The sequence below is a fragment of the Leuciscus leuciscus genome (genome assembly GCF_965113295.1).
Source record: "Leuciscus leuciscus genome assembly, chromosome: 1".
In the NCBI taxonomy this organism is placed as follows: domain Eukaryota; kingdom Metazoa; phylum Chordata; class Actinopteri; order Cypriniformes; family Leuciscidae; genus Leuciscus; species Leuciscus leuciscus.
In genome coordinates, this window is record NC_138725.1 from 22,558,976 (window position 1) to 22,568,294 (window position 9,319).

Consider the following 9,319-nt stretch of genomic DNA (forward strand, 5'->3'; position numbering starts at 1 on the left):
TGATGCTACACATAGTAAACTTACGTTGCACTCCCTTTAAATCATGATTGTCATATTTATTTGCAGACATTTTTAGGTAGGCCTACTGTATTTTACCGAATAAAAAAGGCAACCTCACTGTTTCCCAACCCTGTTCCTGGAGGGACACCAAACACAACACATTTTCCAACTCTTCATAATCACATCTCAGTCAGCTCATCACCTCTTCAGTGGAGACTCCAAGACATAAAGCAGTCAAAGGAGGGAGACTTCATCAACAACGTGCAATGCTGTTGAGCCTTCAGGGTTAGGAAACACTCTACTACATGTCTAAGTGAGGTTCAGAAAGAGTTTTGTGACAAGACCAAGAAAACGTTTCTTCTTTTTAGAAGAGGTGAAAAATTATACATTTACAGTAGCCTAAACACAGTGTTGTACATTGCCCTGCAGGCTGCATATTTATTCCAGACTATAATATATGCTTCTTGTTTTTACCTAGGCAGCAATATTACCTTTAAACACACACACACACACACACACACACACACACACACACACACACACACACACACACACACACACACACACACATAAATAGGCCTACATTTATAAATTAATAAATATATAAATGAGATAGGCCTATTACTAACAATATAGACACATGTTGTACAACCCACAAAAGCATGAAAACAGTGTGTGTTATGATCATATCCCAAATTAAATAGGTAGAATAGTAAATATAATAGAATATAGCCTAAGTATCAATCCAGCGTTTATCCACACGTACGTCATCCAGACGTTTATCCACACGTTTATCCACGCGTACGTTATACTGGCGTTTATCCACACGTTTATCCACGCGTACGTTATACTGGCGTTTATCCACACGTTTATCCACACGTTTATCCACACGTACGTCATCCAAACGTTTATCCACACGTTTATCCACGCGTACGTTATACTGGCGTTTATCCACACTTTTATCCACGCTTACGTTATACTGCCGTTTATCCACACGTTTATCCACGCGTACGTTATCCAGGCGTTTATCCACACGTTTATCCACGCGTACGTTATACTGGCGTTTATCCACACGTTTATCCACGCGTACGTTATACTGGCGTTTATCCACACGTTTATCCACGCGTACGTTATACTGGCGTTTATCCACACGTTTATCCACGCTTACGTTATACTGGCGTTTATCCACACGTTTATCCACACGTTTATCCACACGTACGTCATCCAAACGTTTATCCACACGTTTATCCACGCGTACGTTATACTGGCGTTTATCCACACGTTTATCCACGCTTACGTTATACTGCCGTTTATCCACACGTTTATCCACGCGTACGTTATCCAGGCGTTTATCCACACGTTTATCCACGCGTACGTTATACTGGCATTTATCCACACGTTTATCCACGCGTACGTTATACTGGCGTTTATCCACACGTTTATCCACGCGTACGTTATACTGGCGTTTATCCACACGTTTATCCACACGTTTATCCACACGTACGTCATCCAAACGTTTATCCACACGTTTATCCACGCGTACGTTATACTGGCGTTTATCCACACGTTTATCCACGCTTACGTTATACTGGCGTTTATCCACACGTTTATCCACGCTTACGTTATACTGCCGTTTATCCACACGTTTATCCACGCGTACGTTATACTGCCGTTTATCCACACGTTTATCCACGCGTACGTTATACTGCCGTTTATCCACACGTTTATCCACGCGTACGTTATCCAGGTGTTTATCTACACGTTTATCCACACGTTTATCCACACGTTTATCCACGCGTACGTTATCCACACGTTTATCTACACGTTTATCTACACGTTTATCCACACGTACGTTATCCAGACGCGAAGTAAAAAAAATCCTTTCTCAGCTACGTCGCCGCCACGTCGCCGCGCACTTTGAGCGCAGCTCCAACACGTTACCGTGACGTGTAACGTCTCAAATCTTACGTCTGACGCCTGATTACTATGGGATTTTGGCCAGACGACTGGCGAGCGTATACACGTTTGTTCACCTCTCAGTTTGCTTAGCGATTGCCAAAAAGTGCACAAATCACACCTCATACCCGCTGACCAAACGCGCCTAATTTCAACTGTCGCCATGACACCATCGTCACAGAATCATTCTCCGCTCTGTGGAAAAGCTACAACCGGCAGGTCGACAAGCACGGAACACGGTAAGAATGGTTAAAATATGCTTTATTTGTACAGTTACTTAGCCTTTAACATTACCGTTCATACCGTTCAACATACCGATGATTTTATTTCTGAAATGATTGTGGCAAACCAAGTTAGCAAATTGTCATTAGCGTAGATTTGAGTAAAAATGTATTTGATTATTAATTACTTTGAGTAAAAAGCTATTTGGACGGTATATATTCTTTCTCTCTGGGAGGTTAGGTGATTTAATTAACGTTAGCTGTCGGGATTTTTATCAGACCCTGAGCACGTATTTTCTCCCCTCCAGTAACGTTAAAATGTCAGGCAAGATATTATCATGTTAGGCCTAACGTTACCTAACTTACTTTTTTTCACTGAATTTCTGGTATAACATGTCCATTTTTGTTTACATTTTGACAGTTCCACATCCCCATGTAATGTTGTTTCAAAAAAATAATTTATATTATATGATACTGTGCGTGTGCGTGTGTGTGTGTGTGTGTGTGTGTGTTCTGTTGCAGCTTACAGTTTGTTCAAGTGCCACCAGTCTTATTTTGGAGTTTCATCTTTTCCTGACATCAGAATAAAGTAAGATTTAATACTGTTCCAACTTGATTTAGCCAGATATTTTGTCAGATACTGACACTGGTCCACACTACAGCATTTAATACTGTAATGGTTTGGTTACTTTGAGTCCATTTTTGTTTACATCATGACAAATATATTCTCCACCACCTCCCCATGTAATGTTGTTTCAGATCATTATTTCATATCATATTAAGATACTGTGTGTACGTGTGTGTGTTCTGTTGCAGCTTAAAGTTCACAGTTCGTTCAAGTGCCACCAGTCTTATTTTGGAGTTTCATCTTTTCCTGACATCAGAGTAAAGTAAGATTTAATACTGTTCCAACTTGATTTAGCCAGATATGATTCAATTGAGTTCAATAAGGCCACATTTATACTGTAGGTCTTGATGCCCAATTCCGATTTGTTGACCATATCTGAATTTCTTTTATTTTTTTATTTAAAAGTGACCCATATGCAATTACACCATGCACTTGGTGAAATAACCCAAAGTAGACGTACTGACCTGTTCTTGAAACAGGAAGTTACATTTATCTGGTGCTGTTTGTAACTTCCTTCTCATTTAAGGATGTTTGGTGCCACAAAATTGGTACAGTGATGGAGTTACCTATTGGCCAAACTACAAAAATGATGAGAGAGTGAACGGGGCAGTGAAAAATTCTGAGGAACCTGGACCTGACTGGAAAAAAAATATGATGCCAGAGTTATTAAATCATGTGGTATGCTATTTTCTTTTACAATAATCTAAATGGCTTTTGTAAGCAAATATCAAAGTATTTTGCCAATATTTTATATGGTAAGAACATCCTTTTAATTACATTCTCATATTGTTCTGTTGTTTATAGTTCTGTTCTTTTTTACTCTATTAATTTGAAGGTCTACTGAAGTTTAACATGTAGGCTATTGATTTTTTAGATGACTACTTTGTGGCACAACAACTCTTGAAGAAAGCTCTAAAGTGCAACACGTCAGATATACAGTCTGAAGAGGAAGAGGAAGAGGAGGAGATTCGGCCAAAAAGAAGGCCAAAGCCGATGTTAGTATACGTATATTATCCTTTATATTTTACATGAACTTTTAGGCCTCTGTATTTTCTCAAAAACATAATTTAGTGTTGTGATATGATGAACCCGACAACCACCACACATAAAGCCAGCTGAAATAGAGTTAAATGGACAGTATGTTTTCTGGTTTCTCAGAGAAACCATTCTCAACCAATTACATTGATTTACAACTTAAGTTCTTAGGCCAGTGAAAATGTTTATGTAATTACATTTACATTTATGCATTTGGCAGACGTTTTTATCCAAAGCAACTTACATTGCATTTTAAGGTACACATTTACATTCCTATCAGTTCTTGCTTCCCCTGGGAATTGAACCCATGACCTTAGCATTGCAAGCGCCAACACTCTACTGTTTGAGCTACAGGAAGGCTTTACTATTATTATTATTATTATTATTATTATTATTATTATTATTAATAAGAGTAATTAATAAGATGTTTACTGCTTGTTTTTTTCCACACTAATTTATAGTCATTTCTTGGGAGACTCTGATGAGAGCGAGGAGGAAGATGCTCAAAAGAGAGGCAAACTTTTAACACATCAGCTCCTGTTATCGCGCCACCACCTTTTATCCTAAGTAGCGGCACAGCTGCTCCACCTCCACCCATTTCTCCACCTCACTGTTCACAGAGACCAGCAGAAGAGCAAACCCCTTCTGCAAGCAGGGTCTACAGACCTACCTGGCGGGGGGGGAAGATGTGGATCAGACAGTATTGCCTGCTCATGGTGAGCAATACCTCATTAGATACAAGACTCAAATAGAGTTTATTTTGTCAGCTTTTTTATTTTTATGCATGCTTAGTCCTGTGTCAAATTTACTATTTAACTTTTATCATATTTAGTCAACCTTATCCTGTTTTTGTTTAGTTCTTTTTTTAGTCAACTAAACTTATGGGCATTTTAATCTAGTTTTATTCAATGAAAACTTTTTTCTTTTCTTTTTTTACGCTATATAATGGTTAAAATTATAATCACTTAATAATTTTAGTGGAGCTTCTGTTTGTGTTTGTGCGAAATTCTTTAAGCAGTCTATTAAAATCTGTAGTTTTCTTATGTCTCATTAGAACTACAGAAACGCGACCCGATCTGGCAATCTTACATAGCGTGGTTATAGCAGATAAAGGACCGCAGAGCGGAGGCAGAAGTGCCTTTCACCTTGTTACGACTTGACATTATTTTAAGTTAAAAAAAGAAGTATGTCTATCCTAAAAAACAACAACCTGGTAGCTTCAATGTGATTTCATGACATGTAATGAAAATCTGCTTATGTATTACAGGTGCTGTGAGAAAGAGCCATGTCTCCTGTGCCGCCACCGATGACGACATTACAAAACATGTAATCCGGTGGTTCAACCTGGCATCAGATAGGGGAAGCTCAAGGAGCCGGAGCCCCTGTCAGCAAACCTTGACCCAACAGTAGTGAAAAAAAATACTTTATAATTTTAGTGTAATGTTTTTCACTCAATAAAACGATGTTCTTGGTACAATTCATGGTTGATTTCATTTTTTTCTGTAATGTCTATTCAATGTATACATGAATAAAACTATATAAAAAAAATTGTAAATACATTTATAGTCTGTAATAACCTATTTTGTTATTGTTAGTTGGCTAAAAATTATTAATGTTTAATGATTTCATGTTTTATTCATATTAATAAAGGCAGATAGATACATTAATAACTATTCAAGCTGTTATAGAGCAATCCAGTCTATCTAATGTTCGTCCACCATTAGATTTTAAATATATCTGTAGCTATAGTTTTGGCCAGATAATCAGGCAGTGTGGGGAAAAAAGTGGCATTGCAGACGGAATTTTATGAACGGGTCCAAAACGGACCTGGGCCGGATATGATGCTCATATGAACGGGTCCAAAACGGACCCGGAGCGGATATGCGGCTCATTCGCGGATCCAAAGCGAAGCCGGGGCGGATGTACCCATTTATGTACGGATACGCAAAGGGACCGCAGTGGTGTCAGACCGGATCCGCGAGCCGGTGTGCAAGTGGACGCAGTTTCGGATCCGCATTCTGGATCCGTTCCGGAGTTCACTGTACCTCCGCGGCGGATGCGTTTCGTAGTCAGTTTGCTGTCTGGGAAGTAATTGGTGTTTATTCTTTCTGCTGGTGAAACGGAGTAATAAAGATAACATCAGATGTAATGCTTCGGTGTGACGCGTCTTTAGTATAATCTTCTCATGTCTTAGCCTGCTGCGGCTTTTGGATTGTTTTTTGAGTATACGCCGCTATATCAGGTGTCTTCAATAATGTTCAATCATCACTAAATTAATATCTTAATTATCTCATTAACTTCAACACTCTTGAGTGTGGACTCATACACTCCCAGGAGTGTTAATTTAACACTGGAGTTTTTGCTGTGTACAAAGAGCCGTAGTTAACTGACAAGCTGAGCCATATCGCATTAATTATCGCTGGCGATACGTCCGCGATATTAATGCGATATGGCTCAGCTTGTCAGTTAACTACGGCTCTGTGTAGTAAATGCCGCTCCATCTGAAAGCAGGTGATGGCGATTTACTACTAATCAAGGAACCGGCTTTACTGATGAGACGCGCATAACAATATCATGCGATATATCGCCCAGCCCTAATGTATACTATATCTTCAGATTATGACTAGTATGCAAGTAATATCACAGGTTTATCCTGGACAAACAACTTTTCTAGCAGGAATACTATAGAATGTTGGGGTTTCAGCCAGTCCTGCAGGGGGCGCAATGCAGCAGAGCCAGCAGAAGGACTGTCGATGTCGAGGCCATGAGGCCTAGCATCCTTTGAAGGTTCTGAGAGAGCAACGGGCCCCTACTCTGAACGAAGTCAAAAGCCGTTGAATGGTCTGAGCGCGCTCGGGTGTCGGCCAAACCTTTAGCCAAAGTCTTACTGCACCCAAGAAGATTCTCTGACTGTCTCTTGGTTACGTTGATTCTGAGTCCTAGGCATCCCAAATGGCTGAGGAGCACAGATCTGAGAGAGTTTAATTCCGCCTCTGACTGGGCCAGAATGAGCCAGTCATCGAGGTAGTTGAGGATGTGCATTCCCTTGTGTCTCAGGGGAAAAACACTGCACCCATGCACTTCTTAAACATGTGTGGTGCTAGAGACAGTCCAATGGTAAGACTGTATACTGATTTGCAACCCATTCGAATGCAAACCTCAAGAACGGTTTGTGAAGGGGGGCAATCTGGATATGAAAGTGTGCATCTTTCAGAACCAATGAGAAAAAACAAGCCCTTGGGCATACTAGCATGAGGATTCGATTCAAAGTTAGCATCTTGAACAGCCATTTCGAGAGGACGTAGTTCAGATGTCTGAGGTCTGGGATGGGCCTGATGCCGCCATCCTTCTTGGGAACGAGGAAGTAACGGCCATAGAAGCCTGACAGCATTTTCGCCAGTAAGCTCAGTACTTCAGTGCGGAGGACGTGAGCCACGTTGCTCTTCACCGAAGCATTGACTTTACCCGCAAAGCGGGGTGGTCTGTGAGTGAATTGGAGCGAGTAACCTCATGTCATCATGTCCAGAACCCATTTTGACACACCGGGGATAGCTTTCCAAGCCTTGGCGCGGGTGGCTAAGGGCTGAATTCGTTCAGATGTACTGTTTGGCCGGGTGGAGGCGCGGCTTACGGCTTTGCTTCGGGGTCTGGGTCGCTGCTGAGCTGCAGAACACGAGCGCAGAGAGGCGAGACTTGCGCTTTGCCATGAGTGTTCATCCTTGATGAATGGGCTTGCGTGGGCACAGCTCTAGCCAGTGACACGCACATTGGCGCGAGGCTGTAAAACAACCACTGGCTAAAGATGCTCTTTAGAGAGTGATATGTTCAATAATTGTCCCTGATAGCCACAGACATCTTTTTCAGTTGCAGACCCTTAAGCACTGTGCTTGCTCCAGCAGGAGAGTGAGAGAGGATGTGGCTTGCGTGGGCATAGACACACTCAGAGGCGTTTAAGAATAAACAGCGGCGAAAGACGTTCTAATGAGTCTCAACTGATAATCACAGCGGAGAACATCACACTTAGCACTGTGCTCAGCTGAGCGTAGTCAGCGTTGTGCTCGCTCTCACTGTTTTTGGAGTTTTCCTGCTACAGAGATAGTGAGACGCGCGGGAAATAGACCGGCGTGAGCTCACTTAGGCTACGTTCACACTGCAGGCTGAAATGACCCAATTCCGATTTTTTTGCCCCTATGCGACCTGTATCTGATCTTTTCATGACAGTCTGAACGACACAGATCCGATCTTTTCAAATGCGACCCAGGCCACTTGGGTATGTGGTCCAAATTCGATACGTATCCGATCTTTTGAAATGCGACTTCAGTCTGAACGGCCAGGTCACATGTATCCGACCCGCACATCATTGATACGCGACAAACGTCATAATTCTGCGTTGAAGTAGGCGGGAATGAGAAGATAAACAACAGTAACACTTACATCAGTATCCCACCACTCCTGGCTGCGACTCCGCACCCACACGTTTCTCTGTACCGACGTTGCTACCACTGCTCCACAAAACGCCATGGCCAAAAACCTTGTTCTCCTCCTTCTTTTTAATTTAATTTTCTTCTTAAAACGAGAAGATTGTAATTGTGCTGGCTCCGTTGGGAAAATAACTTTAATATCGCTAAACGAGCTCCACTGTTGACATCCATGTTTAGCTACTTCCGCAAACAACAAGTGACGTCGTTGACCGTTGAGTACTCTTCTGCGCATGTGGGTCACTTCTGGGTCATTTCACGTTCACACAGGAGATCACAAAAGGTTGCATTTAATTGGAAATGTGAACGGCCTTGCAAAAAAATCACATTTTTTCAAAAAATCGGAATTGAGCATTAAGCCCTGCAGTGTGAACGCAGTCTTAGTCCCGTTTATTCAGCCCTGTATTCACACGGATCCGCGAAAACGACTAAAACCCTGTATTCTGCTGCCAGGCCATCAGATGGAGATGAAACACTATAGACTGAACACGTAATACGCATGTGCATGACCTCATCGTCTTCAGAGATTCACATTTTGATTATTTACGAGGAGACCGTTTTCAAAAACTTGACACCTGATGTTAACAAGCAGAATCACTGAAGGAGAAAATCTCACCGTTATGGTGATCAGTGTTTGCTTTAGTTGGGCTTTTGACTTTTTAATGTACCCTTATTTTAACACTTTTGAGTGTGGTCTAAGATAAATTCCCAGGAGAGTTAATTTAACACTGGAGTTTTTGCTGTGTATATATAGATGAAGTGTGATCTTGACACATCTGTCAGTGAAACACTTCTGGAGGTTGTGAATTTGTGGTTTCACAAGCACAAACTTAGTAGCCTAATAAAAGCTTCATGGTACACACACACACATATAGCAACACAATGTGTTAGTGATGTGATGGGAAAAAAAGTGTCAATAAAAAAAAAACAAAAAAAACATACAAATGACCCTGAGGAGACTGTATTGGGTCACTTAAAAATAACTATATTTCATTATGTTG

The 9,319-nt window shown here is 41.2% G+C and overlaps 1 long non-coding RNA gene across 1 annotated transcript; it reads left to right on the forward strand.

Moving 5' to 3' along the window:
* The first annotated feature begins 1,627 nt into the window (after positions 1 to 1,627).
* LOC309477105 lies at positions 1,628 to 5,317 on the forward strand. The gene is made up of 6 exons (XR_014198519.1): positions 1,628 to 1,747; positions 1,862 to 2,195; positions 2,994 to 3,067; positions 3,332 to 3,483; positions 3,641 to 3,800; positions 5,108 to 5,317. It is a non-coding gene; the product is annotated as an uncharacterized lncRNA (long non-coding RNA).
* The last annotated feature ends 4,002 nt before the right edge of the window (positions 5,318 to 9,319 follow it).